The 17,424-nt window shown below is 50.5% G+C and overlaps 1 protein-coding gene and 1 long non-coding RNA gene across 3 annotated transcripts in view; both read left to right on the top strand.

Annotated features, from left to right (window-relative positions):
- LOC144258216 (uncharacterized) overlaps window positions 1-17,424 on the top strand; it is a 970,182-nt gene that overhangs the window by 605,059 nt on the left and 347,699 nt on the right. The window lies entirely within an intron of this gene.
- Window positions 4,634-12,657, top strand: LOC144258338 (uncharacterized). Of its 2 annotated transcripts, none has more exons than XR_013344674.1 (3): window positions 4,634-4,693; window positions 9,602-9,715; window positions 12,390-12,657. It is a non-coding gene; the product is annotated as an uncharacterized LOC144258338 (long non-coding RNA). The 2 variants fall into 2 exon arrangements; XR_013344673.1 differs by lacking the exon at window positions 4,634-4,693 and adding an exon at window positions 8,955-9,028.

The raw sequence follows: 17,424 nt of genomic DNA, 5'->3' as shown, positions 1-17,424 counted from the left end.
GGGGGACCGTTTGTCATATAAAATTCAGCCTGTCCAATACATAAACAGAGAGTGATGGTCCCCCCACCCCCGACCCGCCCCCGTTCACCTGGGCAGCAGGGAGCCCTGAGGGGCTGACTGGAGGGGGCGGGGGGGGAGCTGGAGGGCTCCGTGGGGGAGGGGAGGGGGCGGTAGTGGGGGATGGGCAGGTGGGGGGCAGGTGGGGGCTGGGGCAACGGTGCTGCAGTTGGGGGGCAGCAAGTGGGACTCGGAAGCCGGGATCGGGGGCAGCCCCATGGGGGACACGTCCCCTCCCTTCCCTTCCCCGGCAGAGACCCAGCGTCTCCTCCCACCCCCACGCCGGGGCAGCCAGGTTGGGGGACGGCTCCGGGCTCCAACTTCCCACCGACACCGGGAGAAATCGCTGCGGATAAAACGGGGGGAGGGAAATCCCGCCCCCCCCACGGGAGGGGAGTTTCAATGGACATGTGAGGAGGAGGGAGAGATGGGGGGTGGGATCAGGGGAGACGAGAGAGCGGATCAATGGGGGGGTGGCGGGGAGTTTACAACCACGTAGGAGCTACCGAGAGGGAAAAGGGGAAAACTGGGGGGCATTTGTGCCCGTGGGGAGGGGGAAGGGGATCCAATTAACTCCCCCGTCGCCCCCCACTTCCCCGCCGGGAATTTCCTGGCTGCACAGAGACAGTTCAACCCCCACCCCCCGCAACTCCGGCTTCTCCCCCCAACACCCCCAAGGGACCCCGCCCGCCTGGCCCCAGTCTCTGCCCCCCCCCAATCCCAGCCGTGCCGGGGGCAGAGAGTCACTTTCCTGCCCCCCCACCAGCGCTCCCCCCCACGCGGGGTCTCCCACTCACCGGGTCGGGGGCGGGCAGAGCCAGGGGCTGGTCCCAGCTGGAGAAAGCCCCCCCCCGGCCGGGCACGGGGGCGTTAATGACGGGCCCCCCCACCACAGACCCCGGAGTGGAGCCGCAGCCTCTCCTCCGAGAGACCCGACACGAGGCAACGTCTGGGGGCGGGGCATGGAGCAGACCGGGGGCGGGGCAGCGTCTGGGGGCGGGGCCTGGAGCAGAGCGTTGGCGCGGCAGCGTCTGGGGGCGGGGCTTGGAGCAGACCGGGCGCTGCCTCGTGTCGCATCTGTAAGAGGAGCATCTGCGGCTCCCCTCCGGGATCTGTGCGGGGTGGGGCCCGTGATTAACTCCTCCGTACCCGGCCGGGGGGCGGGGGGCTTTGGCTAGCTGGGACCCGACCCGGTGAGTGGGAGACCCCGGGGGGGGGAGCGCTGGGCGGGGGGGGGGCAGGAAAGTGACTATCTGCCCCCCACCTGCCCATCACCCACTGCCGCCCCCTCCCCGCCCCCAAGGAGCCCTCCAGCTCCCCCCCCCCAGACCCCTTCAGTCAGCCCCTCAGAGGGCTCCCTGCTGCCCAGGTGAACGGGGGCCGTGGGGGGTGGGACCATCACTTTCTGTTTATGTATTGGACAGGCTGGATTTTATATCACAAACGGTCCCCCTCTTCCAGCTAGTTCTTTAATAGCTACATAAAAGCCCCCCCGGACTTGGCGTTTATCCCATGTTCTCAGTTGCGTAGTTTGTGACACGTTTTCTCTGTACGTCTCAAAGATTCATAAAAAATACCCTCAACGTTTGCCCCACTTTTACTCTAGTTGTCTCCTTCTAATTGAATATGCCCCTGAGAGCTTTCCCTGTCTCTGTAATTATAAATTACGACGAAAATCTCAGATTGACACCTTTTCTCAGATTCCTGAATACGGATCTAAAACGTTTGGCAACGTTGCCCATTTCCGCTCTATTCATTGACCAAATAGTGGTGGGAAATACACTCAGCTTTTACCTCCTATCAACAACTGCTATAAAATCCCTCTCATTTTCCACTTCCCTCTCTAAATTGCATAAATGGATCCAAAATCTCTCAGATTTCCACCCTTTCTCTTTCATTTCTGAACACTGATCTCAAATCTCAGGTTTCCCTCTTACGATGTCATTATCAAATGTCAATTAAAAATCCTCTTGGGTTAGGGGCTGTTCCCCATGTCTGTAAATCCCAGCAACTTGTCCTTCCTTGGGGGGAACCTGTCGCCCTGAGTCCTTCTCCATCGTGGTTGGGAAATTAACCCCCCTGCAACAATGAACATCTTTCCCTCTCCTTTGAGAATCATTTGTTCCCTCCTTTCTCTCTGTTAAAAATGTTTGCTGATAAAAGAGACTAGCCATATATTCAATACCCATCAAAGCCAGGGGCCTCCCCCTGTTTGGGGGATGGGTGGTTCCCAGTTGGTAACAGGAGAGTTGGCTGGACCCTTTTCTTTTCTCCAGCTGGCACGGGATGAGGAGGTCCCTGTGAGTGCAGCGTGGTCCAGAAATATCCCAAACCCCATGACAAAGGGTCTCCGTGAGCGGAGGCTTCCCGCAGTGCAAAGATGTAGCCAACTCTGGGGTGGATCCACGGTGGCCATTCTTTGCTAGTGAGAGATTATGGAAATGTCTTACTTATTTTGGCCCTCCATGGCTTCCCTTCTCCTCTTAAAGAGGCGTCCCCCCGGACTCCCTCTCCCTGTGTGACTGGCCAGCACGGGGTGGTGATCACTTTCTATCCACTTACCAGACACTGTGAGAGAACATTGTTGCTGGCAGGGCCGGGGGGGGGGGGGGGGAAGGTGTCTTTGTGGGGAGATTGCAGCGGGAGCTGAAGGGGCATTGTGGTAGGGGGAGGCCTCTGGGTGGCTGGGCAGGGGGGGCCCTAGTCAGGTTGGTGGTTTCTGGAGGGTTTGGGGTTTCGGGGGGTAGTTCTGATGTGCCCAGCCCTCAGGCTATGGGTCCTGGAGGTGGGTATTGCTGGGGGCCTGTTGGCTGCAGACCAGTGGGGGTGGGGGTCTCTTGGGCAGGTGGGGCAGGGGATTAGACGCTGCCTGGTGCTGTGCCAGGGGCTCTGTCTGGGATTGCCCAGCTGGCTCCTGGGACCATTGCCATGCCCAGTGCACAGCGCTGTGGTGGGGCGGTCCCTGGCGCAGAGTGAGGGATCCTCCTGTAAAGCGTCAGGGGGTCCTGCTGGTAGGAGGAGGGGGTCCCAGGCAAATGGGCTGGCAGATCCTGGTGGAGGGCAGGTGGGGGTCCTAGGCAGGCAATGGGGAAATCCCAGGCAGGCAGTGAAGGACTATAAAATGACTCTACAGAAACAGCCCCCCACCCCATTTCTCCTGCCATTTGCAGGAGCAAATCCAGCCATGGGGGAGCAAACAACCCAGGAATGAGAGTTTCCTAGCAGATAGGCATGGAGAGGGCCCAGGGAAAAGGAGATAGAGAGACTGACAGGGTCCGTGGGATAAGAGTTTTGAAAGAGATTTCCAGCTCTTTAATCTGCCCAGACAGATGTATTACTGCACTGTGGAGAGAATCACTTTCCTCAGGACAAGATGAGGATGAGAGAGAGGAAAACCCAGTTCCTGACTCCACCTCCCTCCTGCTGGGGTGTGGCTGCCGTGGGGTCAGTGTCAGAGGGAATCCTCGAAAGGGACTCCTTTGGTTCTGCTTTTTTCTCGGATTGCGTTCAGAGACTTTGTTTTGGGATGCGGGAGGGAGAAAGGAGGTTAAAAGTGTGTCTGTGGGCTTAGCCTGGCAGGAGGGGCCAGGTCTCTGCTGTAATCCAGAGATTGAGCATTTTCTAAGCACGGCAGAATCTCAGATCTCGCTCTGCAAGGAAAGAGCCTGGGGGAAGCGTGATGTGAAATGAACTAATGCCCGTTCCCAAACCTCCACAACAGCCCTTCTCGCCCGATCAGGCTGCAGAACGACGCTCACGTTTCGTTCCGGTTCATCCTGTCCTCCCATGGGACAGGGGAGCGACATGGCTGCAGAGGAGCCAGCTCAGGTAGGGATTATTGTGGGGGGTTCTGATCTGTTCCTGCAGGAGGGAGAGGGACAGCAAATACACGGGAGAGGGGAAGGTTTGCACCGTCTGGTTTGGAGGTTGGAGCGGGGCAGGAAATGCACAGGGTGGAGAAAGGGAGGAGGCCAGGGGGTGGCAGACCTGCTGGGAGTTGTTTAATAAGTGGCCTAGATTCTTTGAATAGACCCATGAGGTTCGGAGGTGGAAATGCTCCAATTTGGTGAACAGAAAATAAGCCACGTAGATGGGGCTGGGAAAAAGGACCAGACTCCTAGTGCTGGAGCCTGACCCAACTAACCAGCGGGTGCCTTGAAATATGAAGGGGGAAGCCACCAGTCAGGTTTAGGGGAGATTCTCCTGCCTCATATCCAGCTCCTCACAAGGAGGAGGGTGTTAGGCTTCCTACAAGAGATCTCTCCCTAGACCCTGCTCGGGGCAGCATCTCCGGTATCAGTCTGTGGCTAGTAGGTGTGTGATGGATCTGCTGGGAGAGAGGAGGGGTGTCTCTTCGCCCCTTCACCCTGGTGTTTCCTGGGTGCTCTGAGCGGGGTGGGGGTGGGACTCTGTTGACTGCGGTCCACCCAGAGTTTCCGTTTGATTGGCTCCTCTCCCCCACGAATAGTGGGGCAGCAGGTCCTGAGTGTGGGGCTCTGGCTCTTTCAGGGGCCGGTGACCTTCGAGGAGCTGGCTGTGTATTTCACCAGGGAGGAGGGGGCTCTGCTGGACCCCGCTCAGAGAGCCCTCTCCAGAGACGTCATGCAGGAGACCTGTGAGACTGTGACCTCGCTGGGTAAGGGTTCCTGTCCCCTCGGTTCTTGGAAGGGGAACGGAAGAGATGAGGTTCACGCCACCCCCACAATGCCACCTCTGCTCTGTCCTGTTCCAGCATCACCCCAGCATGCCAGTGACACACACACGACCAGAGACCCTCCCCTGCTGCTGAACGCTGTGGGAAGAGAGCACAGGAGCAGAATCGCACAGTGTGAAATGTCTCCTGTTTGCACAAGTAAAACGGGGGGTTAGGTCCAGCATAACAAACAGAAGCTTCCTACCCTTGGCCTTCTCTCAAACCCTGAGCCTTCTCCACCCAGACCAGAATGTGCTTGGGGTGTAAGAAGCAGGCTGCTGGGGTCAGAGTGGCTGGTCCAGGGTTACTGATCACACAGACCTTGAATGGTGGCTGGGGGAATCCAGACAAGGGAGCTCCAGCAGCAGAGCATTGAAACTCAGCCAGGATTACAGATGACACAACTCCTCACTGCTCCGGATTGCCCCGTGCATGGGACGATGGCCTCGGTTGCTGGTGAAAATCCTTGAGACCTGGAGAGTTGCTCCCCCCATCCCCATGTGCAATAGCCACAATCTCTCTTCTCTCCAGACTTGGTTTTTTGAGTCCGTCATTCCTGAAGTCACATGACCCCGATTCTTATTTTTCACATTCTGCTTTTCTAGACTATTTAGAGTCTGTTGCTTCTGAATGATAGTTTCTAATTTCCCAGTGTTCTGCACACCCAGGGATTTTCCTACTCCCTCCCATTGCACTGGACTCACTAGGTTCCCTGGTATTTAAGAATGGCCACACTGGGACAGACCAAAGGTCCATCTTGCCAGTGTCCTGTCTTCCGACAGTGACCAGCGCCGTGTGTCCCAGAGGGAATGAACAGAACAGGGAATCATGAAGTGATTCATCTCCTGTCACCCATTCACAGCTTATGACAAACAGAAGTTAGGGACACCATCCCTGCCCATCCTGGCTAATAACCATTCATGGACCTGTCCTCAATAGATTTCTCATGGTGTTTTTTTTTGTAACCCTATTCTAATCTTGGCCTTCACAACGTCCTCTGGCAAGGAGTTCCCCAGGTTGACTGTGCGTTGTTTGAAGAAATACTTCCTTTTGTTTCTTATAAACCTGCTGCCTATTAATTTGATTGGGTGATTCCTAGTCCTTGTGTTCTGAGAAGGAGTAAATAACACTTCCTTCTTTACTTTCTCCACAGCAGAAATGCTTTTATAGACCTCTCTCATATGCCCTCTTGTCTCTTTTCCAAGCTGAAAAGTCCCAGTCTTACATATCTCTCCTCATACAGAAGCTGTTTCATACTCCTAGTCCGGGTTTTTTTGCCCTTTTCTGAACCTTTTCCAATTGTAATGTATCTTTTTTGAGATGGGCCGACCACATCTGCACACAATATTCAAGATGTGGGCGTACCATGGATTTATATAGAGGCAAGTTATGTACTGTCTTATTATCTATCCCTTTCTTAATGATTCCCAACACCCTGTTCGCTTTTTGACTGCCTCTGCACCCTGAGTGGATGTTTTCAGAGAACTATCGACAATGACTCCAAGATCCCTCTCTTGAGTGGAAACAGCTAATGTAGACCCCATCATTTTATATGTATAATTGGGATTATGCTTTCCAATGGGCTGCACTAGGTGCTATCCTGACATCTAGGACTGCTGAGATCCTGCATTGAGTGATATCCCTGCCCTTCCTGTTCCCTTTCTCCACTGAACCCCACCAGCCCATTCTTAGCAGCTTCCCCAGGACTCTCTCTGATTGTGTCTGGACCTCTCTCTCTCTGCAAGAAGCAGTTCCAGGGAGACTTGTCCTCTGTCTGGAGTCTTCAACTTCTGGGACATGGATTTACTTTCTCTGTGTTTTAGGAGATGCTTTGAAATTGAGTGTCTGTGACATTAACCACAGTGCAATCTTGACTGGTTGAACAGCTGTTTCCCCTCAGTTGCCCAAGCTGGGGTGGCTTTTACACTGCTTTACTGTGAGAACAGCCACTCCTGGGCAGTTAACACCCAGTCTCCAGCATGTGACTCGCTGCCAGCTACACATATTGAGCGCTGTTAGTCAGCGACTCACGAATTACAGTGCACCACAGGAGAACCCCAGAAAATTCTCTGGTCCCGGACTTTTGTGCATCTTTCACTGTCCAGCACACTACTGAACGACGCAAGGTCATATGAAGTCTGTCATTTCATCAGTGGAAAATGACATGTGCCAGCCTTGTTATCCCAAATGGATTTTCCAACACACTTTAATCCCAACACACTGGTTAGATGAAACAATAAAATGAGATGGCTAACTACCGGCAAAAAAACCATATTAATTGACTACAGGTAATGAGGTATAAAAGCCAGAATTGTTTACAAAAGAAATGCAAGATAAAACCCAAACTAACATCTAAGTTAACAAGCTAAAACGGATACAAAGCAAATGTTTCTCTCACCCTATCCAGAGGCAGGCTGGCTGTCCTTTCAGCCAGAAGTCCCCCTAATTCGCCCCTGCTGCCAAGTTCAGTTTCTTCAGGAGCTGTCATGAGCAGAGGAAAAGGGGGAGAGAGAGAGTGTCAAGCATTTTCCTCCCCTCTTTTTATAATTCAGTCCTTTGTACGACAAACAACTTCAGTTCTCAGCTGAGTCATGGTGACCGGCTGTCTGTTGTAGATATGAGCTTCAAGTGGTCCCTGTGAAGGAATGTAAAAGTCTTCTTCACACCTTCCCCCTCCTGGAGAATGGCAATTTGACATATTTTAACAGGAGGATAATATTCTATAGATTATGCATTTTCAAATGATACCTCAAACAAGCCATACTATGTAAATAATTGATCATAGTTTTCTAGAAGAGTGAACATAGGGGTTGTGACAGGGGCAGGCCAGATGGCTAAGTAGGTCCCTTTTCCTTGGGTAAAGTAACAGAACAATCAGGAACCTTCTGGAGACCAGTAAGACAGGCTGATTAGAACACCTGCAACCAATCAAGAAGCTACTTGAATCAATTGAGGCAGGCTAATCAGGGCACCTGGGTTTTAAAAAGGAGCTCACTTCAGTTAGTGAGGTGCGTGTGAGGAGCTGGGAGCAAGGGGCGCGAGGAGCTGAGAGTGAGAACATGGACTGTTGGAGGACTGAGGAGTACAAGCATTATCAGACACCAGGAGGACGGTCCTATGGTGAGGATAAAGAAGGGGTTGGGAGGAGGCCGTGGGGAAGTAGCCCAGGGAGTTATCGCTGTCGCAGAGCTGTTCCAGGAGGCAGTCTAGACAGGTGCATTCCACAGGGCCCTGGGCTGGAGCCCGGAGTAGAGGGCGGGCCCGGGTTCCCCCCAAATCCTCCCAACTCCTGGTCAGACCCAGGAGTCGTCAACCTGGACTGTGGGTTCAGAGAAACGGCCAAGCTGAGGGCTGCCGTGAAGCTCCAAGGCGAGCAAATCCGCCAATAAGCGCAAGACCCACCAAGGTAGAGCAGGAACTTTGTCACAGGGGACAGACTGTGCCTGTCTGTGTGTGTTCCCAGCAGATATGTGGGTATTTCAATCCCTCATAAGCAGAGTGCTCAGCATCTTCAGGGACCCAGGGAGCTGGTCCTGGGAATTCACTGGTTTACTAGGTGTGATGCTGTAGGCAATTGTGAGACACTTTAATAATAATAATTAATAATAAAATACCAATATGATGAAATTGCAATGAATCATGCTAGATATGCCATGTAAGGTGTCAGTGAAAATGCTATGATTTTCCAAGTATGATCATTTTGTTTCTATGTTTTGTACCACCTTTGTGTTGTGAGTTATAGACATGTAGGGTATATCTGTATTTCCAGACTTGTGCAGTGTTTCTGGGTGACACCCCCGGACAGACTGGCATCAGCACTGCCGAGTCTCTTCACTGGCCTGTCAAGGGTCATCAGCTGTACAATGAGCCCATGAAAAGAACCAAGGGGATACACCTATTGAGTCAGCAAGACATGCAGGGGTATGCCTGTGTACTGAGAACTCCAGGGCTTTTCCATGCCATGTGCTGTGAAGCTTGTGTTTGGGACACAGGAAGTACAAGCCACAAGGCAAAGGGAATAGAAAGGGCAGCTGCATCATCTTCATTTTCTCTTCAATCCGTCTTCCTACCTCTGGAGCAACTTCTCTGCAAACTGAAGCCTTGAACAAAGGACTGAATGACCCATCCAAGCTGTGGATGTGTTCCAGATGGACTTTCAAGCCAGGAACTCACCAATACCGTGAAGAACCCGATATATAGATTTCTGAATGTATCTGACCTTTGCTTCTTTCCTTTAGTTTAGAGGCTAAAGGATTGGCTGGCAGCCTGGTATTTTGGGTAAGATCCAAACCTTTTTTTTAAGGTCAGGCTTGACAAAGCCCTGGCTGGGATGATTTAATTGGGGATTGGTCCTGCTTTGAGCAGGTTGTTGGACTAGATGACCTCCTGAGGTCCCTTCCAACCCTGAGATTCTATGATTCTATGATTCAAACCTGTGCTGACCTGGTAATATGGCTGACCCTTTGGGGTCAGAACATTGTGTTTCTGTGACCAGAATTTTTAAATAAGCTCTCACTGTACCGAACACAGGTGCTGATTGGGAGTCAGAGAACTGGAATGCAATAAAGGGGGCTGTGTGATCTTTTTCGGCTTCTCAATAACCAGTGTGGGGGATCAGAAGCATAGTTTGTGAGTGGTCGGTGATTTTAACTTCAGTGTTAGCCATCAGTTCTGGGAGCATCTGCTCTCCCTTTTTTAGCCTGCCCTGACCTTAGCGTTTTCAGTCAGGACTCCCCAAGGCACACCAGGTCACACTAAGCACTGAAGTTAAATTAATAGAATGTTTTGTTTTTTTTATGACAAAGTCTTATGCAATCAACTGAACTCCTTTGTTTTCTTTCATCTGAGCAGGGTTTCCCATTTCCAAACCTGATGTGTTTTCCCAGCTGGAACAAGGGGAAGAGCCATGGGTCTCAGAGCTCCAGGGTTCAGAGGAAAGACAGACCCTGAGAGCTCCCTGCAAAGGTGAGGAAACATGAAACCAACTCAGAATCTGTAAGTGCCTGAAGGAAACCTATGGGATGCCCTACAAAGCCCTTGGGAGGTCACTCAGTTCATTATTGTCCCTAGCAGGGGTCATTAGCTCAGGGTAACTATAGCTCATGGCTTCCTGTAGATCCTAGCAGACATCAGACAGTAGCTTCCTCCCTTCCCCCCATGAATTTGATGGGATGTGAAGGCTGAATTGATCCCCTCCTCTCTCCCATTTAGGGGAAGTGTTTGGAGGAGTTCAGTTCCTGTTTTCATTTGACCTCTCTCCAGCACTTTTTTTCGTTGGCCTTCCCCTTTCCATCCCTGTTGGAGGTTTCTGTCTCTATCGCAGCAGGTGATGCGATGGCATGTGAGAAAGAGGAGCAGAATTCTCAGCAGGAAAATGCTGGGCAAGTGGATAAACACAGAGCATTATCACAAAGATGGGAAAGGAACGTGTCCAGGAGTCATGATCAGGGAAAATCCTGTGAGATTCAGCACAGACCAGAGAGAGAGCAGGGAAATCGGCCAAGGGATAAAGTGGGTAAATTAATTTCCTGTCGGGGAACTCAGAAGGACCTCAAGGAAAGCACAACACAGCAGGAAATCCTCAGGGGAAAGACAAAAAATGCATGCACTGAGTGTGGGAAAAACGTATATGACCAGTCAGCCCTTATAAAGCATCAGAGGATCCGCACAGGAGAGAGGCCCTATGAATGCCGTGAGTGTGAGAACCTTCAATCGCAGCTCAAACCTTGTTACCCATCAGAGAACCCACACAGGGGAGAGGCCCTATGAATGCCGTGAGTGTGGGAAAACCTTCTCTTGGCACTCAGTCCATGTTAGCCATCCAAGAATCTGCACAGGAGATCAACACCATAAAAACCTCTAGGGCTATCCGTACTTTTTTTTCTTTAATACTTTTCCTGATTCCCACATAGTAACTTTTCAAGTTGTTTGAACTGTTGGCAGCACCGTTCTCCCTCAGCGTGTCCAAATGAGTGGCCCATTTTTGCCTTTTGCAGTTCACCCTGTTTTGAGGTGGACCCATTTGTCCTTCGTATCTACTCCATTGTCTCATGAATAATTTGAGTGTGCCCTTCCTATCAGGAACCAGGGAGCATCACATCTATACCATTCCTCCTATTGCAAAATTATTGTTCGGAATCACCACTGATTCAGATTATATCATTGCCAGTTGTTCTCACGTTGCTCTGGGTTGTGCTGAAGAGCAGTTATATTGGGAACTTTCCCAATTATATTTAAAGGAAGAGGAGCAGGGGCAGGAAAAGAAGGGTCATTTCAGCCTCTGTGACACTGGAAGGAGATGGGGTGACTCAGAGATTCCCTCCTTCCCCATCACTCCAGACCTGTTAACTCTGCATGGCTCAGACAGGAGGGATCTTCATCACATTCTATCCCTCCACTTCTCAAACTGTCATGTGATGAAGCGTTCTCAGCTGTCTGTGCTTGGAGACGATGCTTTGACTTCTTTAATCCTATATCAGAGTCGCTATGACTGGAGATGAAAGTGTCAAAAATCTGGAAGGGGAATTCAAATGGATCCCAAGCACAGTGTGATCATTTGGAGTTTAAATCCCAGGTTCCATCAATTGGTAAAGCCACTTCTGGCAAGGGGGCTGTTTTGTCCCCCATTATGGGGGATGCTAGGTTACTAAAAATTTTAAATAACCTAACTAATTCTATGGCATGGGGAATGGTCCCCTTCATGATGCAGATGTTGAGGAAATAGAAGTGGGTTTTTTATTGAATTTTATTTTTTGTAGGTGCTAAAAAAAAGTGTATGAAATGAAATCAGTGTTGGAAATGTAATAGCTGCAGAAAAATAGGTAGTTTTGAATAGAAACTCCAGCTCTGATAACTAACAGGCCTGTATCCAGTCCCTTGCCTGGAATTGTGCCACCAAATTAAAGAAAAGCTGGGCATGTTTCAGGAAGCCATTCCTCACTAACACTACTGAGATTTTGAGTGCTTTTGTAAAGGATTCTACTTCAGAGAAGTGTACATTTACCCTAACCAAGGCCAAGGATTTGGAAAGAACTGGGGTTGAATGAGTACACGCTCCGTTCTTGGTTTCCATCCCAGTAAAAGAAGCTATGGTGACCCTTTAAAGACCCAAGGAAAATTGTTTGTTTGTACAACTCACTGATTACAGATCCAAAGCATGCCAGGGTTAGATTGAGAACAATCATCCTTCACCATTTGGATCCAAAGAGAGAGAGTGCTTCATAGGACATTCCCTCCTCGTGGATTCCAAACTGGGTGCCTGATTGGGTAATGTCAAAGTCAGATTCAGGACTCACATAATTTGTCAGACCACTCTGTTTATTAGCAAAGCACTTTGCCAATGCACCCAGATATGTGAGCCCCCTGCAAAGGCTCAAGCTAACTTATTTATACAGATAAGCCAATTGAACATAAGAGACAAAAGGAAGCAGCAACTGACAAATATACATACATATCTTACTTGCATATTAATGTTTACCAATCTCCCAGCTCAGTAGGAGCTCTAAGTTAATTAGTTTGAGGACCCATTGTCTCACACTCCTTAATGTTTCTCTTCTTGACAACTATATTTCAACAAACCCTTCAAGTCGCATTTCTTTAATGAATTCTAATTTCAATATAATTCATTCTATTTTCACAGAAACCAGGACTTTCAGGCTGTGGAAATGATGGTAACCAATGAGGCAAGGAACGTGTCCGGTTCCAATTTCAGACTTCCAGATACTCGCATGTTGAGTCCTGATTCTCTGGTTTTGTGTCTGATGCTCCGGCTTCACAATAAAGCTGATGTTGGCACAGCTGCCCCAATGTAGCTGCACTGGTGTAGCATGCTATTACAGATGCTCTAAGCCAATGGGAGAGATCTCTCCCGTCGGACTTCATTAGTCCAGCCCCCTCAAGCTATATGTCCTGCTGACGTAGTGCTGTCTACACAGGGCATTAGGGCTGTGTAACTACATTGCTCAACTCTGGATTTTTCACACCCCTGAGCAACATAGTTATACCAATAAATGCCTTTAGTGTAGGACAGTTTTCTCTTGTGTTTTATGCATTTACATCCCTTCTCCTCTACCTCCTCCTACTTTGAAAGATTAAAAAGTGTGAAAAGAGAGATTTTTGTTTTCCTCGTGATGCAAACATTCCCACATAGGAGACCCCTTCCACCAACACACATGGCAGAAGAACCAGCGATATATGAACTCAGAGAATTGGTTGGGACCTACGTTGGGACAAACCAGAACTAGAGCCAGGGTTTGGTTGTTGGCAACGGGGATTAAAAGAAAATGAACTCATATGACAAGAATTTGAGCTCTTTGAATATGTTATTGTTTCCAATGAAAATGAATTTATTGGTTAAAGAGTAGGAGACTAATTGTGTGATAATCTGAATCACTTTGTAAAACAAAGTGTCTTGCTTTTTGTTTTGTTAGTCATACAGGAAGTGACAGCTGATCTTGAAAAGTTAATTTGCTTTAATTTACCCCCTGTAGTGTAAGGAGTTCTGGTAGAAAACCTCACTCCAATGGTTGGGGTGGAAGAATGTGTGTGAGAGTGTATAAGTGAATATTGGCCCAGTATAGATTTTAAATTTTTGTGTTTCAAATAGAACTTATTTTGCTTAGTTTCAAAGTCTATTTCTAGTGAAAACAAAATTATTCGAAGAGACAATTTGTAGAAGTTTTTACAAGTTCTTACACTAAGACTGTAAGGGTCACTGACTTCCCACTTCTCTAATTTGCAAAGGAAAGTCATCTGTCATAGGATGTGTTCAGCAGGTAGGAAAGTTGCAGTCCTCAACCACCAAGGAAAAGGCTGAAGTCCATTACCTTTTAGGTCAATAAGCCATCTAAAGTCTGGTCTATGCTGTAAAGCGATGTTGACGTAGCCACCTCTCTCAGGGGTGTGAAAAGTCCACTCCACTGAGAGAAGTAGTTAATGTGACCTGAGCCCCAGCCTAGACAGTGTTAGGTTGTCAGAAGAATACTTCCAGTGTTTGAAGTATAGACAGAGCCTGAGACAGACTGATCCCCTATGGGAAGTGAGTCATGACATGAATTCCAATTTTGACCCATTTCCCTATATGTGAGAGAGGTACTAGTATGGAGGGCTGGGCCAGCTGTCCGATCACCTGGTTCCTCAACTGTAGCTACAGCTCTTAGTACCCATCCACCCAAAGACAGAGGGGAGGGATAGCTCAGTGGTTTGAGCATTGGCCTACTAAACCCAGAGTTGTGAGTTCAATCCTTGAGGGAGCCATTTAGGGGGTTCTGGGGCAAAATTGGGGATTGGTCCTGCTTTGAGCAGGGGGTTGGACTAGATGATCTCCTGAGGTCCCTTCCAACTCTGATATTCTATGAATCTATGAAATGGAGAGTTCCAACCATTGTTATTTTAGTATCTTATTGTTCCTTTCTCTGTTTTTTGTGCTGGCCTTTCTATTATATCAGGGGGTGAGGGTATAGCTCAGTTCATGTTGTGACAAAGCTCTGTCCTTGTCTCTATGGGTCCCACGTTTCCTGGTGGATTTTGCTAGCCTCAGAGGCTCACTGTGACCCTCCACATAGCCCTTCTCTCTCTCTAGAGGCAAGGGACACAGCTTACTGAGCCATCATAAGCCAGCAAGGGAGGTGAGGAGAAGCAACCCCCCCTCGCACAATCTCTGTTTCCCAGTATCCATGATTAATCAGGGAGGGGAGGGGGGAGCCCGGGCCCGCCTTCTACTCTGGGCTCCAGTCCAGGGACCCTAATAGTAGCAGCTATGGGAGCTGACTTTTGGGAAATAGGACATAGTACCAAGGATTTGTTTAGCCTGGGGCTAAAATACCTGTTCCTCACTACTTAACTATAGCCGTCTTGCCTTGCCCCGTCGCAATGTGTGACAAAAGCTTATTGGTGCCAACTGGCAAAGGGGTCACTGTCATTCACAAGCAACTCCTGTCTCAGACCTGACAAATTCACCACACCTAGGACCCAGAGCAGGGGTGGTGGAATCTTCCTTACAGTGGGGGGGGCCACCGGCGTCCGAACTGTGACGCCCCCATGACACCCATTTTCCCTCAGCCCTCACTCACTCTGCCCCTTCTCCCTGAGGCCCCAAACTCACACCGCCCCTTCTCCCTGATGCCACCCCTCCCTCCGAGGCCACACCCACAGAACGCCTCTTCCCCCAAGGCTCCACCTTGTTCCCCCCTCCGTCGTCCGTTCTTAGGGCTGCTAAAAAGTGCTGGGCCCATGGCCCTCTAAACCCCGCTCGTCCTGCACTCTGACACACAGCCAGGCAGGCAGCAGTGTGTGTGAGTGTGTGTATGTGACAGAGATTGCTGGGCTGTGCTGAGCCAGTGCGGGAAGTGGGGGCTGATGTCGGGGCTGTACCCCTCTCCCTGACTCAGGACTGGGGTGTCCCCGTTCCCCCTGACTCAGGACTGGTTGCTTCCAGCAGCTGTCTGAACTTAGGGACAGCGTGCCAACACACTCACTCTTCCACAACACACACGCTACCCGAACACACACACTGTCTGTCCCCAACACACACACTCTCTGCCCACCATGCCCACGGCAGCTGAAAAGCAGCTGGCAATCGAGTCGGGTGCCCACGGAACAATGGGATAGAGAAACCTGCCTCGTGTGGCTGCCCACGAGGCATTGCAAACCCTTCCCAAAGCACCCTGCGGCCAGTTGCACGGTGGGATAGCGTCCCACAATGCACTGCTCTCTGTGGCGATCCAAGAGCTGCTAGCCTGGATGTTCTCCGGTGACACAAGCAGCCTAGTGTGGACATGCAACAGCGGCTTAATTAAAACGCTTTAACTAAAGCAGCATAACTCTGTCGTGTAGAGGTAGCCTGGCTCCCACGGGGGCCAAGGATGCTCAGGCACTGAAACTAAAGAGCCACAACTTCCTCCGTAGTTGGCAGGATTCAAACCTGCACAGGGAGACCCCCCCAAGGGATTTCGAGTCCACCACCTTAACCACTCAGCCACAACTACTTGCTTTATAGAGCGCTCTCACGACCCTCTAGTTCTGTTCCAACTGAGTGATCGTTTCCAATTGTTTCCTCAGACCAGCGTCCACAACACACTCACTGCTGTGCTGTTGTGTAAGTGTGCCCAGGGCTGAACAAGAATTCCTGCTCGTTTCCCTTCTGGCTGGAGCATGAGGAGAGTGTGTTTGTGGCCAGTGATGTTGCTGTAGATTGTTGTAAAATTCCTGCCTCGATAATTCAGACAGTCCCTTTCCCGTCATATCCCCAGTACATCAGTGACTGTAATAGCAGGGGGCAGGTTTTCTGTGGGGCACAGAGCTTTGCCAGGGGGTTGGTGTCTCCTTCCTTTCCTCACCCTGGAGGAAACTCAGCTTTTCATTCCATCTTTAATGTGTCATGGAATAACAACAGCGGCATGAAGAAAGAGGTGGGCAGGGTGGACCTCAGGGGAGGGGCACAGAGGTGCAAGTGGTGGGCAGGGCAGGACGGAGAGGCACGGGTGGCAGGCTGGGTGGGTCTCATGGGTGGGTCTGAGAGGTGTGGGTGGCGGGCAGACCTTGGGGTAGGGGGCGGAGAGGAATGAGCAGCCGGCAAGGAGGCCTCGGGGAGAGAGGAGTGAGTGAAAGGTGGACCAGCAGGCCTCAGCCGAAGAGGCAGAGTGGGGTGGGAAGAAGTCCTCCTGTTAACCCAGTGCTATTTACACCGGGATTAGACTGATATAACTGCATTGCTCAGGGAAGGTAAAATTTTTAACACCCCAAAGTAATGTTGTTACTGACTTAATTTTGTAGGATAGACCTGTCCAAAGAATCACACACACACCTTGGGAGTAAAACTTCACCCGCTTCTCTGCTTTACAGAATCAAAACACAAGAAACGCTTGTCAGGGCCCAGTGCGGGTTGGCAGGGAGTCAGGTGTGGGCAGACACCATACGTTAGCCAGAGGAAGGCACCATGGATTAGCTGGTTTAAAGCACCTGTCTTCTAAACAGGAGATCCTGGGTTCAACTCCCAGTAGTGGCTTTTGAGGCACCTGGTACTGGCTGCTATCAGAAGGCAAATAACAGAGTTAGATGGACCTTTGGTCTAGCCCAGTGTAGCTCTTCTTGTTGTTTAAATTACACTCAGAGGCACTGATAATAGAGTGACTGAAAGTTTGGGTGTGAAGGGCTGATAGGTCAGTGTTCCAGTCCCCTCGCAGATGACCCCCTCCCTCTGGGACAAGGGCAGGTCCGAGCTCTCACACCAAGTGGCTCATTGGGGCTGCCAGAATCTGTGGGCGGCTCACTCAGTTTACGCCGAGGGTTGAGTCCTGCTTTGTGCACCGTGTCTGAGAATGAAAATCCTTACTGAATGAGGGAGGCAACCTAGTGACAGAGGAGGTGGAAAAAGCTAATGTACACAATGCTTTTTTTGCCTCTGTCTTCACAAACAAGGTAGCTCCCAGACTACTGAACGGGGCAGCACAGCATGGGGAGGAGGTGACCAGCCCTCTGTGGAGAAAGAGGTGGTTCGGGACTATTTAGAAAAGCTGGACGTCCACAAGTCCATGGGGCCGGACGAGTTGCATCCGAGAGTGCTAAAGGAACTGGCGGCTGTGATCGCAGAGCCGTTGGCCATTATCTTTGAAAACTCGTGGCGAACGGGGGAAGGTGGGTGTTTTAATCGCTGTGCAGACATAACGTTAGGATAC

Source organism: Eretmochelys imbricata, chromosome 28 (assembly GCF_965152235.1).
Source record: "Eretmochelys imbricata isolate rEreImb1 chromosome 28, rEreImb1.hap1, whole genome shotgun sequence".
Lineage (NCBI taxonomy): Eukaryota > Metazoa > Chordata > Testudines > Cheloniidae > Eretmochelys > Eretmochelys imbricata.
The sequence above is the reverse complement of the archived record's forward strand: the minus strand, read 5'-3'. Positions and strand labels throughout refer to the sequence as shown.